The sequence below is a fragment of the Cricetulus griseus genome, assembly GCF_003668045.3.
Source record: "Cricetulus griseus strain 17A/GY chromosome 1 unlocalized genomic scaffold, alternate assembly CriGri-PICRH-1.0 chr1_0, whole genome shotgun sequence".
Lineage (NCBI taxonomy): Eukaryota > Metazoa > Chordata > Mammalia > Rodentia > Cricetidae > Cricetulus > Cricetulus griseus.
The window spans coordinates 192,798,788-192,823,200 of record NW_023276806.1 but is presented as its reverse complement, the minus strand read 5'-3'; the positions used below and the strand labels follow the sequence as shown (position 1 = coordinate 192,823,200).

The 24,413-nt window shown below is 41.1% G+C and overlaps 1 protein-coding gene across 8 annotated transcripts in view; it reads right to left on the bottom strand.

The window, feature by feature from the left end:
• Positions 1–11,938, bottom strand: part of Cnot4 (CCR4-NOT transcription complex subunit 4) — a 104,241-nt gene extending 92,303 nt beyond the window's left edge. For 3 of the 8 annotated variants that reach the window (XM_027391449.2, XM_027391451.2, XM_027391452.2), the window contains exon 1: positions 11,706–11,937. The gene's annotated coding sequence lies outside the window, so the exon portion shown is untranslated. Of the gene's footprint in view, positions 1–2,114; positions 2,237–11,705 lie in introns of those variants that run through there. The other 5 variants (XM_027391447.2, XM_027391450.2, XM_027391453.2 and 2 more) reach the window with 3 other exon arrangements.
• Between the last annotated feature and the right edge of the window lie 12,475 nt (positions 11,939–24,413).

Genomic DNA, 24,413 nt, shown 5'->3' with positions numbered 1-24,413 from the left:
AAGGTCTCACTCTATAGCCTTGAAACTCAGATTAGGCTGGCCTCAAACTTGTGACATTCCTCCTGCCTCTGCCTCCTACTGGCTGGATTACAACAAGCATGACCTACCACTCCTTTCTCTAGATTCAGTAATACATAATAGAAGAACAGAACAGGGCTGGGGAGTGGTGCATGTATGGAATCCCCAGTATCAAAAAGAAAAAAAAAAAAAAAGGAACACAATAATAATCCTCAAGAAGCTCTCCTTGCCTTAAAATTATTAGTAAGAAAGAATAATGATGTCTGAGTCCTCATTGCTAACGTGAGACACTTTTTAGTGGACTTTTTTTTTAAAGATTTATTTACTTTATTATGATTTTGCTTCCATATATATCTGCACACCAGAAGAGGGCACCAGATCTCATAACGGATGGTTGTGAGCCACCATGTGGTTGCTGGGAATTGAACTCAGGACCTCTGGAAGAGCATTCGGTGCTCTTAACCGCTGAGCCATCTCTCCAGCCCCCGTGAGACACTTTTTAACAGAGAAAGGTTTTCCCTAAAACAACCTGCTTTTGCAATCTTGCAAAATGTCCGGCTTTAACAATTTTCCCGACACCTATATACTTGAAAATAACAGACAAATCACGGGGCTAGAGATGGCTCAGTAGCTGAGTACTTCCTTTTATTCTGTCAGAGGACCCAAGTTTGGCTTCCAACACTCATGTCAAGTATCTCACAACCATCTCTAACTCCAGCTCTAAGACATCCATGTCCTCTCTGGCCTATGCAGACACTCACATATCATACATACATACACACACACACACACACACACACACAAATAAAAAGGTTCTCTTGTACAAATTCAATCTTAAAAATCAAAAATTAATACATAAAATATGCTAAAAAAATCCCCAAAGAGAAGGCAAATGGTGTTTGTGTTTAAGAACCATAACCACGTAAATAAGTTAAAAAAAAAAAAAAAAAAAAGCTCTGCCAGCTAGACATGGTAGCACATGCCTATAATCCCAGCACTACAGAGTCTGAAACAGTATCTCTGAATCCAGCCTGGGCCATACAGCAAGACCCTGTTGGAAAAAAAAGTGAAACTGAAAACAATGATAAGATAGTTAGCTCTGGCACATTATAAAAAATGAAGGAGCTCTAAGGATAGGGGTCATGTCGAGCAGATTATAGGCTGCTTATCCCTTAAATGCTTGAAGATGTGTTTTAGAGTTCAGAGTGTGGGGAGATTCTAGAGTATATGGATATATATATATATATATATATATATATATGTAAAATAAGACAGGTACAAAAATGAGATTAACACACAACTATAAAAACATGAAATTCATTTATTTTTCATATACACATTAACTTACTTACAAACTTGGTATCATAAGAAAATCTTCTAGTTATAGTTTAGCTTTTTGACTGTGATCTTTCATTGAGAGCAGGTATGGAACTTTCCACTAAGGCTATCATGTTAGTGTTCCAGTTTCAGATTTGGGAGCATTTTGGAACTTGAAGTTAGGGATAATCAACTTATTTTTCCCAATAATGTACATTACATATTTTTATTATTATTAATATTACACAAAAGCTACAACACCCATGGCATTAGGTAGATCCTAACATTTTTATAACACAAGAAAGAAAACGACTGGTAAAAGTGTAAATTTAAAATTCTAAGCACTTTGGGCTCCAGACGTTTTATCCTTGACTACAAGAATCTTTGAGATTTCAAGTTAAATACAGCATAAAAATATGTTAGATATGGAAGGAAGCAAGATGTATAAATAAATAAATTATTCATCTACCATTTACAAAGCTAAAAGAACCCCCCATATACACACTTTAAAACACAAAGGAAAGGGTCTGGAAAAATAGCTCAGCAGTTAAAGAGTACTGGCTGCTCTTGTAGAGGATTGGGGTTCAATTCCCAGCACCCACACAGTAGATCTCACCCACCTGTTCAAGGGGATCTAATACCCTATTCTGACCTCCACAGGGACCAGGCACACACTTATCAAATAGACATACATGCAAGGCAAAACATTTATACAATAAGTAAAGATATAAAATTTAAAAAGAAAGAACACAAAGTGAACTGGGACGAGTGGCACATACCTTCAGCTCATAACTTGGGAGTTTAATTTAGGAGATCCAGCATTATCCTCCGCTACAAAGTAGCTTTTCAGGGGCTGGCAAGAGGGTTCAGTAGGTAGAAGTACTTGCTACCAAACCTGATGCAGTAAATTTGACCTCTGGAGGTCAAATGGTAGAAGAAACGACTCCCAAAAGCTGTTCTTTAAACTCCACATGCACCCCATGGAATGCACACGTTCAGACAAGTACAGGATAAATAAATAAAGAGCTAAAAAAAAAAAAAAAATCAGCGTGACTTTCAGACTAGCCTAAGCTACAGAAAGAACTGGGGATGTAGTTAAATAGTACAGCACTTGTTAGCATGAGCAAAGCAAGGCCTACGGAGAGGATGGAAGGGAAAGAACTGGGAAAATGGGAAAATTTTCTTCACAAAGTGAAGCCCGCTGTCTAGAAATAGACAATATGTGAAGGAAGTAAGCTTAATGAGGGTCAACAAACTAAATAAAATACCTTTAAGGGTCTCAAAACAGCAACACACACACACACACACACACACACACACACACACACACACACACACACACAGATGGTTGATGTTTAACCAGATGTTTTAAAATCTGTATGCACTGGCCTGTGTTCATGTGTATGTGCACATGTGTGCATGTACATGTGGAAGCCACAGGTGGACACTTGCATCTTCTGCAGTCACTCCCTAACTTACCCTCGGAGACACTTTTTCACTCAATGTGAATGAAGCTCAGGGACTCAGCAAACTCCAAGGATGCTCCTTTCTCTGCCTACTCAAGAAAGGATTACAGGTGTTCTCATTGGTTGTTTTTTGTTTTGTTTTGTTTTGTTTTGCAAGTAGTTGCTGCTGAAGATCCATACTAAGGTCCTAATGCTTATTCAGCAAGCCCTTTACCAACTGGGCCACCTCCCCAGCCTCCAAAAGTACTTTTATAAAACCAAGCATATCAAAGTAAATCAAAGAATAAACTTTCATTTCACAATGTCCTTATACTCTGTCCTGCTGACCTTAAAATCCTATTCATCCTTAAGAGAAGTTGGGAGTTTTCAATATTTAACGCCCCTATTCATCAGAATTTTCTGCCATTCTTTCTACCTCATGAAGCCATCATTAAACTTTAAAGAAACCCAGTAATATTTCCTGAGTGTAATTATCCAAATATAAGCAGTCTCATATCTTATCTATAATAATAAACACACAGAAGCAGATGAGATAAAATTTCTTGTTGTAAAAAGGAGCAGGCACTGTGGCACACACTTGTAACTCCAACACTATAGGAGGCCCAGGTAGAAGGATCATCCTAAACTCAGTACACTTTGCAGCTCTACAAAGCAAGACTCTCTTAAAGTCAGGAAAAAAATTTTTACTTTTTACTATCTTAATGTTTCTGTTTTCCTCACTATTACCCAGTGAACCCAGTATCTAAATTGTTAAAAACTGAATTTCTTTTTTAGGCTATTTGCATAATCATGTATCACTTCCTTACTAAAAATCTGCTTCTGTATTAACCACAAGTATGTTGGCCTATAGTCCCAGCTACTCAGAGAGGTGATGCAAACAGATGACTTGAGTCTGAGCTGCACATCAGCCTAGATAACATGAGACTCTACTAGGAGCAGGTAAGGGAGTAGCCTTGTATAAAAAATTGCAGTTTACTATAAAAGACAACTACAACACATTTCTTTAGTCCTATGTTCCAATCTAAACATGGTGTCACTTTGGGGTTTAAGGGGCCGAAGAAAAGAGACTCAGGAATAGGAGGGATGGCTTATCTGTTAAGCAGGCATACTGCCCTTGCTGAGGACCTGAACTCAGTTCCCAATATCTACACCAGGAGGCCATGACTCCAGTTCCAAGAGATCCAACTCCCTCTTCTGGGCACCCATACACACTTAGCATATACACACAGACACACACAAATACACATAATGATAAATCTTAAAAAGAAAAAAAAAGACTTAATTCACTGCTGAATCCTGTACAATTTCCACCTTCCTGCTTTAATGTTTCTCAGAACAGCTTTCCCACTGGTTTTAATACTTCAAACAAAATTCAGCCGTTAACCCCAAACTATTCTGCACAGTACTGAAAGAACAATCAATCCATCTTTCTAAAAAATACTACCATGTAACTCCTGATCCTTACCTTTTTCAGGGGGGAAGGGGTGCTTAACTGCTTTGCAGATTGAATTCTTCCTGATTCTAAACATGTACTTCATAAACCAACTCTACCTTACTTACATAAAATAATCTGTTACAAACCAAGTTAACCTTTTCTTTCAGAAAAATCAGACTTCTTGCGTTCCCCCCCCATCATGCTAGTCCCCACATGGAATGTATGGAACGTTCTTTTGGAGATGCTCTGAAAACACACAGAGTTCATATTCTTAAGTCCTACTTTCTTCATGAAGCCTCACTCCTACAACACTGAAGTGAAGACAATGGACTTAAATTTATGTATGATATACATTATTTGAATACTGCTCTGGACAGGGCTGGTTATACTATTACAAAGTATTCTTGTCAAGATAAACCAAACCAAATTCAAAGTATTTCATTATGTAAAAAGAGTTCTAGTACAAAAGAAAATAATGTGACAACTAGGAGTTGACTCAAGGTGGTGCAGTGTGAAGAGGACTAGGGAGCAGGGTAAATCAAGTGGGGCAGAGACGGAACCAAACTGAGCTGATCATCTTTGAGAGATGGAAACAAACTGAGAGCTGATTATCTTTGAGGCTCAGGGACAGCTACATCAGAGCTCATTTATTACTTCCTATTTGTTGAAATTTTTTCACAAAATTTCATTTTTTTATTTTAAAAAGGATTTGGGCTGGGAATATAGCTGAGTGTTAGAATGCTTCCCTAGCACATATAAGCTCTAAATTCAAATTCCAGCTCCCCACCTCCCATTAAAAAAATAACAACACTGTCTGTAACATCATTTTAAATAAGATACACAAAACACATAATAATATCTTTTCTTGGGTGGGTACTGTTATTGTGGATCATTGGTGCATCAATATTAACCTGGGACAAAAAAAAAAAAAGGTTTTGTTTTGTTTTTTGAAACAAGGTCTCACTATACAAGCCCAAATCAGTCTCCAAGTATTAACATTAGAGGTCTATACAACCATGCCAAGCCATAATTACTGGTGTGTGTGTGTGTGTGTGTGTGTGTGTGTGTGTGAATTCATGATCAAACTACCTCACTCCAAAGTAGCTAGGATTACAGACCTGTACCACTAGGCCTACATTGTAATTAACTTCTTTACCCAACAAATATCTAGATCTCCACTGACAGTAAAAGAAAGGTTTCTGGAAAGATCCAATCTGACAGGGAACTTGCAGCATCTATATTCTTTTCTGCAAGTTACTGAAAGTAAATTGGGGGGATATGCCATCAAAATATAAGAAATTTCCATGAAAAGCAAAATTAAACTTACCACCAATGCATTACTATCTATATTACACATTTTTATCAATGTTGGCCAATCCACAAGTGGTCTAAACAACTGATGAAAAAAATCAGAACATCAAGTAAAATACAGAAATCAGCAGTTTTAAATTTTTTTAAATGGAGAAAAAGCTGTTGCAACCAAGGTTCAATAACCTAAGACAGCCAATGTCAACTCACTAAGTTCACAATCTAAACACATCTGATGTCCAAACAGGGAACCAACTAAATAGGTTCCTCCATTATCAGAAAATAACATCTTATTGAGAGACAGAAAAACATGCTTAAGAATTTCCAGATATGTGGCTTAGTGACAATGTATCTGCTACTGTTTAAGAATTTTCCACCCCTTGGATATGTCAATATATAGCTACCATTCAGATTCAATCACTGTTTTTTCTACATCACTTGCTAATCCCTTCTACAAACAGTAATACAACACCTACTATTTTTAAGTAATGGTATTCTTTGCTCCAGTTACATTGGGTTTCTGAAGTTTGGTTTGGGGTTTTTCCCCCCTCCACCTGTTTGTTGTTGCTGTTGCTTTGCTTTGCTTTGTTTTGAAACAGGGTCTCACTGTGTTGGCTGTCCTGGAACTCACTATGTAGACCAGGCTGGTCTCAAACTCAGAGGTCTGCCTGCTTCTCTGCCTCCCAAATTCTGGGACTAAAGGTATGTACCACTACACTGGATATTTGAGCTTTGTTTATACACACTGGTTTTGCGCACAGTCAACTTGACCATTTTGATTCCTAATTCTATTCCATAACTGCTTAACTTAATAGATGAGATATTTAGTGACCATATCAAACAATATGTTTCTGAAGAGATATCTAATACATATGCTATTCAAATAGTAAGGCACACCTAGTAATAGTAAGTACATCAACTACCTATCTATCATTTAGTACAAGTAAACCTTGAGAGAGAGAAATCTTCCTATATAAACAGCTTAATAAAGGAGCCATCCTCACAAATACACTGAGACAAAAAAGAAAATCATTTCAGACTGCCTTATACTCATATATCTTTTATTTTAGGCTTTCCTCTTCTGACAAAAAAAAAAAAAAAAAAAAAAAAAAAAAAAAAAAAAAAAAAAAAAAAAACATGCAATGCCTTTAATCCCAGCACTCCGGAGGTGGAAGCAGAGGCAGGCGGATCTCTGTGAGTTGGAAGCCAGCCAATCTAGCCTATTTGGTGAGTTTCAGGTCAATGAGAAACTCTGTTCCCATTCCTAAAGTTGACACATGAAGCTGTTGGCATACCTACACACATGAATCTGTGTGAACAGACAAATGCACACACAGAAAGACAGCCATTTTTTTTATTATGAAAGAATAATGTGGGAGACCCCATTAGATTACTACATTTGGGAAAGCTGGCATTTTATCACACAATCTTTCAACTAAAGAAGTCTACAAAATGGGTGGGGCCTTTAATGGTGAAAGCCTTTAACCCCAACACTCTTGAGGCAAAGGCAGGTGAATCTCTGTCAGTTTGAGACCAGTCTGGTATACTGAATGAGTTGTAGGACAGCCAGAGCTGTTACACAGAGAAACCCTGTTTCAAAAAAAAAAAAATTTTTTTAAAAACTTTAAAGTTAAAAAAATGAGATTAATATTTTGAAATAAAATGTGTAAATACCCACAACTTGATCAAAGAAGTAGATTACACTATCATTAATTCATGCAGTCTCAATTTTTGAAGAAAAAAATACATTATGTCTTTAAGTTGCCAGGATTACAACAACTTTCTTTTCAAGAATGGGTATTTGTAGACTTTTCCTAATAACTCTGAGGGAACAGAAAGTTTATAAAATCTTAGAATGTGTTACTAAGTTTCATCTGATACATGCTATTCCGGTGGGATGAAAACCATTTACAAGTTCCATTTAGATTAAGAAATCCTTTGGGAAATGTATGTAGTACATTCTAGTTATTCTGTTTCTAGATCGGCAAAAACCTGTATAACCTATTTCCCTACTGTTTTTGTTTCAAAACCAACTTAGTTCACTATAACTTCCTTCACAAAACGTCAAGGCAATAATATAGGTAGTGACAGAACTATTTGAATTTTCAGCAGAGACTGAAGCTTTCAAAAATTAAACCTATCTCACATTCTACAAAAACAGTAACAGTTCAATCAAGTATTACTTGCAGTCACATAGAAAAATCATTAAAATGAAGAGTGCAGCTTCATCTTAAAACAGGGAGTAAAGAGGAAGGAAAAAAAAGCTTCTAAAATCAAACTGCTTAAATAAACTGTTTTTCATTCTCTTAAGACACAAAGTCAGCCGGGTGGTGGTGGCACACGCCTTTAATCCCAGCACTCGGGAGGCAGAGGCAGGCGGATCTATGTGAGTTCGAGACCAGCCTGGTCTACAACAGCTAGTTCCAGGATAGGCTCTAAAGCCACAGAGAAACCCCCTGTCTGGGGGGGAGGGGGGGGACGGACGACAAAAAGACAAAAAAAAAAAAACCCTTTTTACAATAAACCCCCCTGAAAGCTACTGTCTAGCATGCAGGAGGCTCCACATTCCAGCCTAGTGCCACAAAATGCTCTGTGCTCACCCAGGACTGGTTACATGGGTAGCTCACACCTCTATTTCCAGTCTAAGGAAGCTGAAGCAGGATGGTTCTCCTGAAGGCAGCTTAGCCTACATAGTCAGCTCCAGGACAGCCTGAGCGACACCATTAAAACCTCATTTCAGAACAACAAAAACAAAGTAATGGGGTGCAAGTTATCTCTAGCATTTCCATTTAAATGAAGTCAACAAATGTCACAAAAGAATTCTATTTTGTATTTTGCTGTTTGATTGTATCTTTCATCCCAATCAAATTAAAGGTTTATCTATGCAACTTTCTGAAAAATTATACAGTAAGCCAACTTTAAGTAACTCACGTTTAAAAATCTTATACAAACAAACTATTCATTTGAAGACTTCAACTATTCAACTTGGCAGAAAGAATTCAAAACTATCAAAGGAAATCATTAAGTATAAAACTGCCATGCTGAAAATGTTACAAATAAAAACACAAGAATATTTATAAAATTCAACTTACTTCCTATCAATTTGTCAAAGAACTTTTACATCTTCTCTAGACATCCTAAAGATCTCAAATAAATTCACTTTTATTTCAAAAGGCTAGAAGCAAGAATTTGATAACCTCAGAGGAGACAAAAATGACTTAAGAAACTGAGTGAGCCAAATACCTTACAAAAGAAAAGATGTATTAAAAACTCACTCACCCCTTCTATCAGACAAACAGTCCTCTCCTCAGAACATACTGCTTACAATTCAGCCAAGTATGACTGCCAAGAGTATCTAGACAAGATTGTTCAAAGTGGAAGCTTTCTACCAGCATCTATTTTTTACTTGGAGTTGAAGACAAGTTATTGATAAACTAAATGAAAAGTTTTCTTTTTTAACTTCAAGGAAAGACAAGGTTTGCTATATAAAATTGCTTCCAATTCTCAGAAGAATAGGGATTTATTCAATTTTGCCAAATAGGGGCTTAAATGGCTAAAGGGGGGGGGGGTAGGCCAGGCATAGGAGGGCACACCTAGCACTCAGGAGGAAGAGGCAGGAAGATCAATACAAGTTCAAGACCAGCCTGATCTATATTGCTTATTCCAGGTCAGAGCTACACAAAGACCATGCCTAAAAATGAAAAGGAGGAAAAAAAAAAAAAAGAGAGAGAGAGAGAGAGAAGAAAGGAGCAAGCTTTTTGTTTTTCCAGACGGGATTTCTCTGTGTAGTTCTGTAGACCAGGCTGGCCTTGAACTCACAGAAATCGGCCTGCCTCTGCCTCCCCAGTGCTTCGATTAAAGGCATGAGCCACCACTGCCCGGCTGAAAGAAGTAAGCTTTAGGAACAGCTTTTCTAACCTTAGTTTACATTTTTAAAGACTGTTTCACAATAACAGAATGTAATATCAAATACAAGAATACTCAAATGTTATAGGTAAAATATGTAAAGCAATAACCTGGTAATGTGCAAAAGTGTCTAGAGGACACTTTTGTATTTACATGTAAAGTGTTTTTTACTGTTTTCCCAATAAGAGACAAACTGCATCAAGGCTGTTACTGTGACTTTAAATATTTTATATATATATAATATATATATATATATATATTATATATATATATATATATATATATACATACACATACAAAACAAACATATATGTTTGCAAAACAAACACTTTTTCTACACAACGTTTCTGTGTAGGCCTGGCTGTTCTGGAACTTGCTCTGTAGAACAAGCTGACCTTGAACTCACAGAGATCCACCTGCTTCTGCCTCCTGGGTGCTGGGATTAAAGGTGTGCGTCACCACTATCTAGATTGCATATATATTAATGTATATATAATATATATGTGTTATGTTCAAATTTGACATGTGTGTATCTGACCTACATAACCCTATTTGCTTTTCTGGCAATTCTTTATTTCACTGGGGTGCATTATAGCAATGGCTCTGACTTTTCTTTATGAAAACAAGTACATTTCAATTGTGCTTTCACTAAACCATGCCCTTGGGTTTCTAGTTCTTACTATAGGTGACAACAGCTAAGTGCCACTGTATATGCACAGCTTTTTGACTTCTCTCAGCCCCTTCTTTTCTATGGGGAAAAAAATGAATTTAAGTTTACCCCAAAATATCAACTTCTCTTTTGCATACATACCCAATATATTTTTCCACACAACTTATTCAGATAACTCCTATCCTAAAAATGTCAAAAGAGGGAACTTCCCAGATCAAAAGAGAAAAAAAAAAAAGGTCAATCTTACACTAGCCAGGAAATCTCCACCCAAATCACAAATAAATGTTATCAATTAACCTAAACATCATTATGATGTGGCTAATAATCTATTCTCAATATAAAAGGAATCCGTAACACACATATGATCAAAATACCATTTGTATTTGCATAGAGTGTGTGTGTGTGTGTGTTTGCTCTCGCTCGTGAGAGCCAGATTCATCTTGTTTTGAAATGCTAAGCTGTTCTTTATGGGTATAATCAGCGTCCAAATCAAGTGTCCTGAGGAAAGGCAATTCAGGAGAATGCTGAGTGGCATGGAGAAGGTCGAAAATAAGAGAGAGAGAGAGAGAGAGAGAGAGAGAGAGAGAGAGAGAGAGAGAGAGAGAGAGAGAGAGAGTAAAAAGCCATGGTCCAACAGAGTGAATGAGCAACAAAAAGATCACACGATGCAAAAAAAAAAATTCCTGGGTAGCCTGAAGAAAGATCCAGTACCCTACCTCACCTCACTTCATTCACTTCCCAACTTCCTCTACTTTTCAAGGAACAACAAGAGGCATCTCCCCTTTTCTGGAAGTGTGTGTTGAAAGAATCTGTATTGGAAAGAGGAAAGGAATCGACTCTACTCAAGAAGGCTGAGAAACAGGTGGGTTACACCGAAGCAACCGGGCAGCAACATAATTTAGATACTCACGGGGAGGCTTTTGGATGACTGATGTGGCTAAAGGAGACTGATTGCACCTCGGAATCAGCCGGGTCTGGCAGACAGACCGGGGGCTGACTGCATGACTGCAAGCACTGGAGGAGGGCAGAGGCAGTGGAGAGGGGCAAAAGAAAAAAAGGGGGGGCAAAAAACCCCAAGCACCAAAGAGGGCGGGTGGGCAATAAGCAACAGCAGCACCGGTCGGAGTAGAAGTGAGGATGGTTCTGGCTTCGGAGACCAGGGCCAGCTGGAAAGCACGTCAGAGGGGAAAGGGGACTGGAGAAACAAGGAGGACTGAGACCTAAGGGTACTGTTGCCGGAAAAAATGCGGGGCAAAGCTGGCGATAAGAAGCCCTCTTGGCTCCCCAATTGAAGAAATTCTCTGAGGAGAGAGCCGGCGCTCGCCGCCGCGCTGCCTCCAGCCCGGCAGCCTTTTCCTGGTGGTAACTGCTGTGGCGTAGAGGGGAGAGGGAGGAAGAGGAGGAGGAGGAGGAGGGAGCCGGGGGAGGAGGAGGAGGAGGAGGTGGAGGAGGAGGAGGAGGGTGAAGACGAGGCGGGGGATGGGGAGAAAGGGGGGTGCGGCCTGCACAGTCCCGGCGAAGCCTCCGCTCTCTCGTAGCCGGTCAGCCCCGGGCTTCCCCTAAGCCCAGCCCCGCAGACACTCACCCGCCTGCCTTGCCTCGCTTTTCCCTTCGCCGACTCCACGCGCTGCCGCGTCCTCACAGGAGACCAATGAACGAGAGCCGGCGAAATAACTCTTCAGAAGCGGGCCTGACTGCTTCAGCGAGTCCGACCTTTACGGCTGAGAGAGACTCTCAGCTTTCGGTGGGTTCCACAGCTAGACGGGCCACCATCTTACATTAGGGTAAGACTCCTCCGGCCTCCGGTGCGCAGGCGCATGCCGAGCGGGCTGGGCGGGGCGGGGGAGGGGCGGGACGAGCGGCAGGCGGCCGAGTGGGAGGTTGCGGCGGGCTGGTCCGCTGCACCCTGGGAGTTGTAGTCCCCGGAGGACGGCCGCCCCGAGGCAGGCCGGGAATTGAAGTCATCCGTGGAGCGGGCGCTCGGGAGTTCCTCGCCTCACGTGGCTGCTGGAGCGCCGGCTTTCTTCTTGTTTTGCTTCCTCCTCTGCCCTCGTGTGCGGCTGCTGTGTCATGTGGTCGGCGGTTTTCATTAGCGTTTGCTGAGATGCAGGAAGCAAGCCAGAGCTCCGAGACACTTAGCTGAGGGTTTGCGGGGAGCGGGGATGGGTGTTATCCGCCCCGCCCTTCGCAGAGAGGTAGCATCGGGCCGGGGCGCTGGGGAGGGGGAGGAGGAATGGGGTCGAGGGTTGCGAGGGCGCGGGATTTGAACCGCACAGAGGCTTGGATGCTCCCGGGGAAGAGTGAGCGTCCTCGGTCTCCCGGTCTTTGCAGCTCGTCCTTACGGCAAGACCTCCAGGGAGGAGATCCCCCGGAGTGCCAGGTGCGCGGGGACAGCGCGTGCCGCCGGTGCGAGCGGCTGGCCCAGCCCGCCCAGCCGTGCACGAACACACGCCGCCCGGAGAGCCCGATGCAAAACCTCAGCCCGATCCGGCGCCGGAGTAGCAGATCCTAAACAGCCAAGGCCCGCGCTTGGCTGCGCTCGCCTGGCTGCCTGTCCCGGGGCGGTCGGTTCTGTTTATGGCGAGTATATTCTTCTTCACCCAGTCCTACAAATGCTGACACCTCCTCGGCACCCAGCCCTGGGCCGCAGGCTGGGAACTGCAGTGAGCAGGGCCACCGATCTCCCGTCCCCGTCCCGGCGCCTGTGCACGTGCTGGGGTTTGGAGAAGTGGAAGGAAACAAAATTTCGAATCCAGCATTAAAATACCTGTGTAGGGTGTACCACAGTGGTAGTGCGGTCTGGCACACTTGAGGCCCGAAAGCAAAAGGCGCGAGGGGAGGATTAAAAACGGAAAAGGGAAGAGTAGGGAAAGAAACTCACGTTTTAAAATCTGAGATCCCTTAGTGAAAAAGCCCTCATTTCACTTTTTTTAAATCATTTTTCTCATTTCACTTTTTTTTTAATTATTTTTCTATGGTTCCACTTTCACTCAAGGTAGAGTCAATAATTTTAGTGAAGAATCAGTGGTAATAAACTCACACTTAATTGAATTGAAGTTACAAAAATCATATAAAATGATTACCTGAAAATAACTTTGGAAAACAATTTGCATTCATCTTCGGGTACTTAAATCTCTAAATATTCCATATATGTGACACATTTTTCTTTTTTTTTCATATTTTTTTTAAATCTGATCATTTATACATAATGATATATATATAATTCTACACTGGATAAGCAAAATAGCAAGATGAACAAATAAGGTTTTTTGTGTTTTGTTTTGTTTATTTAACTTTAGACAGTATCTCCTCATGTAACTCAGGCTGACCGTAAACTTAAAGATTATTTTCCTGCATCAGCCTCCTGAATACTTGAATTGCAGGCATGTGCTGCCATGCCCCACCAAGTTTTTCCGTTATTGAAAGTTAGACTCCAGCTGGAGAGATGGCTCAGAGGTTAAGAACACTGACTGTTCTTCCAGAGGTCCTGAGTTCAATTCCCAGCAACCACATGGTGACTCACAACCATCTGTTATAAGATCTGGTGCCCTCTTCTGGCGTGCAGGTATACATGGAAGCAGAATGTTGTATACATAATAAATAGATAAACTCTTTTAAAAAAAAAGAAAGAAAAGAAAAGAAAGTTAGACTTGGCAAGAACTGTTCACAATAAGGACATATCGTGAGAATCACCTGCCTGTGCCAAGCCCAGGGTCACTTCTTTGGAGAAAGAAGAGATCTAAGGTTAGTTGTTGTAGCTCACACCTTTAAGCCCTGCACTCAGAAGGCAGAGGCAAGCTGATCTCTGTGGGCTCTGTGAGTTCAAAGCCAGCCTGGACTTGGAGCAAGTTCCAAGCCAGCCAGGATTACATTGTGAATGAGACCTTGTGTCAAAAATAATTAGAAAAAAAAAAAGGCAGGGGGCAGAAGGGCTTTCAGTTAGTGTACAAGAGAGATGAAAGAGGTTAATGGGCAGATGAAAATGACCCAAACTTATGTTATAGGCATATGAAATTGCTTAAAAAAAAAAAAAAGTTAAAAAATTTAAAAGAATCAAAAAAAAAAATAATCTAAAAAATAAAAATTAAAACATTAAAAAGAATCACACTTTTGGGCATAGTGCTATGAGAGCTTGTCTCAAAGTAAAAATCAAAGTTAAAGTCTGGGGACTTAGCTAAATGGTAAAGTATAAAAAAGTTATATATAGTAATATATAACAAAAAGTAATATGTATAATATATAAAAAGTAATATATAATAAAATTATCAATATTTCCATAAACATGATTGTTCTAAAGATGATCTCAGGATCCATACACATTGTCTTAGTTGGGGTTTCTACTGCTGTGAAGAGACACTATGATCACTGCAACTCTTTTGTTTGTTTGGTTGGTTTGGGCTCTTCTGTTGTTATTTTGAGACAGGGTTTCTCTGTGTAGCCTTGGCTGTCCTGGAACTTGCTTTGTAGACCAGGCTGGCCTTGAACTCACAGCAATCCGCCTGCCTCTGCCTCCTGAATGCTGGGATTAAAGGTGTGTGCCACCAACGCCCAGCCCACAGCAATTCCTATAAAGGAAAACATTTAATTGCCGTGGTGGCTTACAGTTCATTATCAGTCCGTTATCATCGTGGTGGGGAGCATGGCAGTATGCAGGCAGACTTACTGCTGGCTACATCTTGATCAGAAAGTCAGTCGAAATGTTGGGCAGTATCTTGAGCATAGGAAACCTCACTAACACCTCTAACAAGACCATACCCACTCCAACAAAGCCACACCTCCTAATACTGACACTCCCTATGAGCTCATGTGGACCAGTTACATTCAAACAACCTCACACACCAAATATGTACTATGTAGTTAGTTACTTAAGAGGATTGTGACTGGGGGGGAGGGAGAAACATATCTTTCTTCAGAAATTGCTGCATTGATTTATGATTCTGTATATGAATCAGTTTATACATTTTCAAAAATAGATCACTCTGCTGTCTTGAGAATGGATTGGGGAAAGACACGAAATGGAACTGAAACAACTAATTAAGAGAATATTTCAGTCATCCAGATGGTTACTCTGATTGTAGTGGCAAAAAAAGACAGAAAAAAGGTAACAAATTCAAGATATATATATATATATATTTTTTTTTTCTGAGATTGAAATAACAAGACTGATAACCTGGAAAAGAAGGAATGCTCGTCAATGCGTCAGATTTTTCTGGACTAAATGGCCTTATTGATGGGGCTCCTTGGGAAGGAAGGAAGGAAAAAGGGGGGAGCGAGGAAGGGGAGGGAAAGAGAGAGAGAGAGAGAAAGAAGAAGAAAGAAAGAAATGGGGCTGGAGAGGTGGCTCAGAGGTTAAAAGCACTGGCTACTACTACTCTTGCGTTCAATTCCCAGCAACCACATGGTGGCTCACGACCATCTGTAATGAGATCTGGTGCCCTCTTCAGGCATGCAGGCAGAACACTGTATACATAACAAATCTTTTTTTAAAAAACAGAAATGCTGGGAGCCCATTCCACATAGAGGAATACTCCCTGAGCCAAGACACACGGGGATGGGCCTAGGCCCTATCCCAAAGGATATGATAGACTCATTGATGACACCCTATGGAAGGCCTCACCATCCAGGGGAAACAGAAAGGACATGTGAGAGGGAACTGGGATTGTCATGCAAAACAATCTTGTTTCTAATTCAAATAAAAAAAATCTGCAAAAAAATAAAAAATTATTTATGAAGTTAAAAAAAGAAAGAAAGGAATGAAGAGAGAAAGAAAGGGATGGTGATGATGACTGAGATGAAGGGCAAGTTCAGGTGAAAAGAAAGCTGAAGGACTTCAGAGGCATAGTGATTGCCCACTGGAACCTGGTAAATTTGTTTTTAAATTTTTACTGTGTATGTGTGTGCATGTTTGTGAATGGTGGTGTGCACTTTGGTAAATTACTCGTGTGGATATTTGAAATAAATCAATGTTTCAAGTCACATTCTTGGGATTTAATTTCAGATATGAACCTTACTACATGCTAAGAAATGATTGTTCTAGAATGGGAAATGCAGCTCAGTGGTGTTGATCTCTCAGCATTCTCAAGGTGCTGAATTTGGTCCCTAGTACTGAACAAAAAATCAGATTACTTCAATATTAATAAACACTAATGTCACATTATTTGTGAATCTTAATTTTCCCCAAACCCTACTAACTGTGTCTTTTATTGTTACTTGCTTTTTTTTTTTTTTTTTTTTTTTTGTTTTTCGAGACAGGGTTTCTCTGTGTAGCTTTGGAGCCTATCCTAGCACTCGCTCTGGAGACCAGGCTGGCCTCGACCTCACAGAGATCCGCATGCCTCTGCCTTCCGAGTGCTGGGATTAAAGGCATGCGCCACCAACGCCCGGCGTTACTTGCTATTTTTAGTCTCGATCATTTAATCAGTATTTGAGTGTTGAAGGTTGTGATATAGGTTTTGGTATGCAAGGTTATTTTAGGATTTGAAAGCAAAAAGAGAGAGAGGCAACAAATAAAATAACTAGAGAATTCTTAACTTATAGGGAAAAAGAATAAAGTATAAGCTAAAAACTCCTGGGCTGGATTTTGTTAAAAGGGAAAGCTTTTCTAAAGTGATTACTTTAATCTGAGATTTAAAGGTTTAGAAACACTGATGCCATTTTTTAAAAAAAATGACCCATGCAAAGACCTTGTAGGGATATCTTTAGAATATTCCAGGAATGGAAAGTTAACCAACCAAATGGATGCAGAGGCATAGCAGAAGGAAGCCAGAAAAGATTCAGATTTGGATGAAGTTTAGATTTATTCCCAATGGCATAGGAGGCAATAGAGCAATAGCGTGGAAGACTGACTTGACTCTGTTTATCTTATCAAAATATTGCTTGACCACACGGGTGTTCCGTGTGTGCGTGTGTGTGTGGTGTGTGTGTGTGTGTGTGTGTGTGTGTGTGTGTGTGTGTGTGTGTTTACTGTGTGAAAGGGTGGAGGGTGACACGTGTCTTTAATCCCAGCAGTAGAGGCAGAAGCCAGTGGATCTTTGTGAATTCAAAGCCAACCTGGGTTACACAGACTGCCAAGACTACACAGTGAGACCATGTCTCAAAAAAAAAAAGCAACTTATACATTATACGTGTATATGTATACATAGACACACATGCATGTTATGTGGGGGATGGATCTGAGATGGTTGGCAACTGTGGAAGAGAAAAAAGCTGGGCAGTAAGGGCGCACACCTTTAATCCCAGCACTCGGGAGGCAGAGGCAGGCGGATCTCTGTGAGTTCCAGGCCAGACTGGTCTACAAAGCTAGTTCAGGACAGCCAGGGCTACATAATGAAACCCTGTCTTGAAAAAGGGGAGGAAAAAGATTTTTAAAAATTATGTGTATTTGGGGAGGGGCATATGTGCGTCCTAGTATAGGTGCCCCCAGAGGCTAGAGGTGTGGATCCCTCTGGAGCTGCAGTTACAGCCGTGGGAGCTGCCCTGCGAGTGCTGGAAACTAAACTCTCATCCTCTACAAAAGCAGTATGTGTCCTTAACAACCCAGCCATCTTGCCAGACCCTTGCCATCTACTTTTTACCAGTCATTTAAGAAATGCATAATCCTCTCTCTCATTTTCATACCCCTTCTCTTGTTCAACTTCCTTTCTCATTATGGAGATTAATGTAGTATAATTTACTGTTTCAATAGATGGAAGGGAAAAGTACATGTACTTCTAACAGTTAAAGAAAAAGCTTTCAGTACAAGTCCATTCTTAAAATACGATTTTTTACAAAGTTGGAATAAAGGACTTTAGTGGGCTTCATTAGCCTTCTAGCATGTCATAGCAAATATTATACTTAGTAGGGGAATTAAAAAAAAAAAACATTCTGTTTAAAACATACCAGCCGTGAGGCTGGAGAGATAGCTCAGAGATTAAGAGCCTTGGCTGCTCTTCCAGAGGATCTGAGTTCAATTCCTGGCAACCACATAGTGGTTCTCAACCATCTATAGTAAGATTTGGTGCCCTCTTCTAGAGTGCAGGCGTACATGCAGGCAGAACATTGTATATATAATAAATAAATAAATAAATAAATCTTTTTGAAAAAAAAATTCCCAGTGTCCTCACTATTACCATGGGTACTATGCGACATCATAGTGAAGGCATCAGCCAAAGTAAAAAGATGTTTATAAAATGACATGTGGTTGGCCACAGTGGTGCATGTGTGTAACCCAGCACTTGAAAGGTGGAAAAAGGAGGGTCAGGAACTCAAGGTTATCCATCAGTGTGTGGCAAGTTCAATACCAACTTGAGCTACATGAGACCCTGTCTCAAAAAAAAAAAAAAAAAAAAAAACAGTGAAAGAGAGGGTAGAAAATACTGTACATACATAAAATCGTATAGGAAGCTTCTATTTGCAGTCGGTGGTAATCAACACAGAGGCCCACACTGTTGAGAATACAGAGAATAAGAAACTGCACAATGACGAGCCCTGAATGAAAAACATCTGTACGTAGCACCCACTCTCCTCAAGGCTCTGGGATCATTGTGGAAGAGGGGACAGAGAGACTGTGAGAGCCAGAAGCCGTGAGGGACAAGGAAACACTGTCTCTCTGACATAATAGGGCCGCTGCACATATGAACCCCCACGAAGTTGTGACAGCATGCAAAAGCCCTGTACAAGCTCAATCCAGACCAGAGCTCAGCATGGAAAGGGACGATAAACATGAAGTCCTACCCCTAGCCAAGGAGCTGTGAGCAACTGGTAGTGGCTTAATGGAGGAGAATCATTTGGGGGGCGGTGTTTTGTTGTTGTTTGTTTGTCTTGTTTTGAGAGAGGGTCTGGCTGTCCTGGAACTCACCCTCTAGACCAAGCTGTCCTGGAACTCATAGAGCTATCCCTCTGCCTCTGCCTCTGCCGCCATGCACCACCATGCCAGTGGTGGCACACGCCTTTAGTCCCAGCACTCGGGGAGGCAGAGGCAGGTGAATCTCTGTGAGTTCCAGGCCAGCCTGGTGGTCTACAGAGCAAGTTCCAGGACAGACTCTTAAAGCTATACAGAGAAGCCCTGTCTTGAAAGAAAAAAAAAAAAAAAAGAGTACAGCTCCTAGCTGGGTGGTGGTGGCACATGCCTTTAATCCCGGCACTCAGGAGGCAGGGCAACTGGATCTCTGTAAATTCGAGACCAGCCTGGTCCACAGAGAGAGTTCCAGTACAGCCAAGGCTACACAAAGAAACCCTTCTTGAAAACCCAGACAGAGAAAGAGAGATATGGAGAGAGAGAGAGAGAGAGAGAGAGAGAGAGAAGCCTGTTGTGGAATATTTGTGAAGCTATACACTGTGTGAAGATATATTTGCTAAATGGCCAATAGCGAGGCAGGATATATAGGCAGGATTTCCAGGAAGAGGAGGAGAATCTAGGCTCACAGGAGACAGGGAGAGGGAACTGGAGGTACAAGATAAAAGAGACGTAATGTCACGTGATAGAATGTAGATTAATATAAACTGGTTAATTTAAGTTATAAAATCTAGTTAGGAACAAGCCTAAGCTATAGGCTGAGAGTTCATATTAATAGGAAGTCTCTGTGTTGGGCTGGAGAGATGGCTCAGAGGTTAAGAGCACCGACTGCTCTTCCATAGGTCCTGAGTTCAATTCCCAGCAATCACATGGTGGCTGACAACCATCTGTAATGAGATCTGGTGCCCTTTTCTGGTGTGCAGATATACATGGAAGCATAATGTTGTATACATAATAAATAAAATCTTAAAAAAACAAAGAAGTCTCTGTGTCATTATTTGGGAACTGGCTGGTGGGACAGAGAAAGACATCTCATTACAATAGCCCCTGTTTATGTGAATATATGAGCAGCACAAATTGGGCTTGATACGGAAAAAAAAAATGTGGACACAAGCTTAGGTTGCTAGGGAAGAGGACATGGGTCAGGGAGGAATTGGTGAAGGGAGTGAATATGGCCAAAACTCAAATCTATAAAACTCTTAAAGAACTAATAATGTAGATTTAAGCAAGATTGTTAGATATAGCATCAATATGTAAAACATCAGAGTAAGAGTGTAGCTCAGTTGGAAGACTTAACCTGCCATGTTCAATCCCAGCACAGAAGAAAACAAAGAAAGGAATAGTATGATTTGTCAGGTGTGGTGGTGTGTGACCGGAATCTCAGTATTTGGGAAGTAGAGCTAGGAGACCAAGGAGTTTACAGTCCTCTTCAGCTACATATTGAATCTGAAGCCAGTCCGGAGCTGTGTGAGACCTTGTCTCAAAAAAAAAAAAAAAGACAAAAGCAAACAAAAAACACAAAACAAAACAAACAACCAAACAAAAAAACAGTACGTTTGCCTAACACATGCTAAGCCCTGGATTAGATCCAATGCGATAAAAACAAACAAAATTCCCATAAATCAGTAGTGTCCCTATGTGGTCAATGATATATAATAATGCAAAAAAGTGCATAGGGGTGTGCTCAGTGCTTGCCTGTCATGCACAAAGCTAGGGTTTCATCTCCTGAGTCATACACAAAAAAGATACAGGTGACAAAATAGTGTCATTTGTTAAATCCTAATAGATTTTTCTGATAAGTCCTTACTTTGTAGCCCAGGCTGGCCTTAAACTCTGCCTCAGCCTTCTGATGCTAGGATTATAGTCCTGTGCCACCAAACTTGGCTTGCTAGTAGATGTTAATGAAGTCACTGAAATCTCAGGCTTTCAGAAACATTACTAAGTTCATTCTGACCCGTCTTCTCCTTTAACATGCACAAGAGGTAGAGCCTTGTCCGCCCCACCCCCAGTGCTGCATAGTACAAATGTAAAAATAGATATAGTGGGGATCAGGGCTTGGTGGCTCATGTCTAGAATCCCAGCTAAGACAGAAGGATCACTGCTAGGCTGAGGCCAGCCTGGTTATATATATAACCAGCCTGCCTGGGTTACAAAGTAAGACCCTTTTCCTCACAAAACTAACACAAGATTTCGCATGGAGGAGTAAAAGTACAGGCATAGTTGCAGCAAGGCGTTCGTTAGTCTTCATTGCCCTACAGGTGCACATGATTGAGTATATAGTAATTTTTATTGAGTGGTGTCAGAGATCGGACACAGCCTGGTACATACGAGGCAGGTGCTCGTACCTACTGCAAAGGCTCACACTCCTGCTCACTTACTGAACTATTTTAACTGCATGTAGAGAATGGAAAGTAGAAAGTACCTGAGAATTATGTAATAACCAGAACATTCTGGTTAAAGAAATGGCTCTTAGAAAAGAGAAGCTTCTAGAACTCATGCGCTGAGCCTTTTTAATTTTTTTTTTCTATTGAGCCAGCTTCTTGGGAGACTACATGTATGGTGTAACAAACTATCCAACCCTGCGCATTGGCTCACAGCAATAGTCATTTACTCTCTGCCATGCAACTATTGGTCTTCAGGGCCAGGAATCAATGGGTCTAAGCTAGGTCGGTTTGGGTGGTTGTGCTTCAAGCTGCTGTAACCATCCTGGAAAGTATGAGGATACTCTTCTTTTTTTAATGTGAATGGGTATTTTGCCTACATGTACGTCTGTGCATCACTTGTGCACAGGTTCTCTGGAAGAGCAGCCAGTGTTCTTAACCACAGAGCTATCTCCACAACTCCAGGAATGAAGAGATTCCACAGAGACACCCCTGTGCTTCCCTTTAATTACAAGACTGTTGAATAGTGAACCCTAAGAAATTGGGATTTTCCCAGGAGCCTGATACTGAGAGAAAGAAAAGCCCCGGTGTCAGCCACAGAGGGGAGTTTGTTTCCCGGGAAGAGATTTCACACCATGCCAACAACTAGTAAGACCAATTACAAGAGAATCTGGGGTCAGAGTAATGGTGAAGGGCAGAACCACACCTTGACATGGACTGCCTAGTTCTTTATACCATTTGTCTTCTCTTCAAACCTAAATCTCATGTTAGGACCTGCAAGATGGCCTGGACCTCTTTGTTCTTCCCAATGTGGCCACACTGAAGAAATATTCTTTTTCTGCTTTCCATTGGTGTGTGTGTGTGTGTGTGTGTGTTTGGTTTGTTGGTTTGGTTTCATTTCATTTTTTGTTGTTATTTTGCTCTCTGTATTTTGAGACATGATTTCTCTACTATGCAGCTCTGGTTGTCCTGGAACTCACTCTGTGTAGACCAGACCAGAATGGCCTGGAACACACAGAGATCTCCTGGCCTACCACCACCACACCTGGAACCTCTGTTGTGTTTTAGCCTGTTGAGGAAGATTGTCCAAACCCAGATTGTCAGGGTTGTCCGGGCCCATGCTCTGACAGTACTAACAACATGGCTGGGCTTAGCCACCCAGCATCTCTTTGTATGTGTGAAGAGGCTGCATGTGTATGAGGGAGGTTTTTCTGATGGCAGAGGCAGAAGCGCAGGAGAGCAGGCCCAGATATGCAAGTGCATGTCAAGCCTTTCCTTTTATCACACTTAGCAATAATTCAATAATCAAAGCATGTTCAACATCAGAATCCCTGGGAAGTAGAGTCTTCTCATGAAGGCTGGATGAGTGACTATTTGCTGAAGAATTATTTATCAAGTAATGAAGGGAAAGAGTCAATATCAAAACCTATACACATTTGTCTCTGTCCACTCTACTTTCTCCTTACCGGAGACTCAAGGCAGATTTCCTTTTATCCTTTCACTGCAAACAACTGAAAGGAAGTTGGATGAATCCTGGAAGCATTTACTAAAAAAATCATAAAAGACAAAAATATAGTAGGCTTTGAGCTGACGAGTTGGAGTTTAAAGAGGTGACTTGAATCCATTTCTCACCAAGGAGCATTTGATCTCAAACAAACAAACAAACAAGCAAGCAAAACAAAACAAAACAAACAAACAAGCAAAACAAAACAAAGCTGTCTTTGGCCAGAGGCCGAACATAAAGAGTCACGACAGAGGGTGCCCTTCTTACTGTATGTGCTAAAAGATCACTGCTTCTGCTGTGGGGGGTCAGTTGCTAATATAAGGGGAATAGCTGTAAAACGAAGTAGCTTCAAAGTCACCTGAGACTAAGGGAACAGACACTGATTCAACGTAATGCTGGGGCTGGAGAGTTTCTCACCTTCACGGAGAAACTGAAATGTGCCACTTTTGAAAGTAGAGGGAGGAACTCAATTCCAGGGGGTCAACTAAGCAATCCCAACACCATCTAACCATTAGAAAATGTCTTAGTAGCCGGGCGGTGGTGGCGCACGCCTTTAATCCCAGCACTCGGGAGGCAGAGGCAGGAGGATCTCTGTGAGTTGGAGGCTAGCCTGGCCTACAGAGCGAATGCCAGGACAGCCAAGGATCTGCCTGACTCTGCCCCCCAAGAGCTAGGATTAAAGGCATGCACCAACCCCGTCCAGCCCAAATGAATAATATTTTAAGTGGTATCACATATGGCTGGAGAAATAGCTCAGCAGTTAAGAGCGCTTGGTGCTCTTGCAGATGACGGTAGTTTCACTCCTAGCACCTATGTCACGTGGCTCACAACCAGGGCCAGAGAATCTACCTGACCTCCACGGGTACCCACGTGCATGGGTGCATATACACATAGAGACATACACAAACACAAATAAAATAAAAAAAATAGCAGCATCACAGTTGAAAAACATCCAGCTAGAATGTTTCTGAGATTTACTTATTTATTTCTGTTCATGTATATGTATCTGAACCCCATCAGTTTGTGTACCTTATATGTGCAGGAGCCCACAGAGGCCAACAGATGGCAGTAGAGTCCCTAAAACTGGAATTAAAGATAGTTGCAAACCTCCATTGGGTGCTGAGAACCCTGGTCCTCTGTAAGAGCAGTAAACATTCTTAACTTTTGAGCTAAGTTTCTCTAACCATGACTGGAAATTTTAAAGCTGATAGAGTCACCAAGAATAAGACTTCAGTATGAGTTTTACAGACTAGGCATTGCTGGAAGGAAATTACTGAACTAGATAGTAGAAGATTGATCCATAGTGAGGCTCATAGAAACAAAATGAAGTAAAATATAAAACAGAATAAGAGATACATATTTTTCATTAAGATATCCTAATATAATTTTTATAACTACAGGAGCAGAGACAGAGTGGGATTGAGACAACATTTGGATATTATGTCTGGGAACATCGCAGAACTAATGAAAGACCTTGATTTTTTTACTGAGTCAAGATGCCTAATAAGCTACCCCAAAAAGGTAAAAGAGAAATAATAGAGCCATATGGATTTATCCTGGAGCCCTGGTTGAAGGGACAGCAGTGAGTGTTATAACCACATATGTTGAGTCCATCTTTTTAATCTGATGTGATGA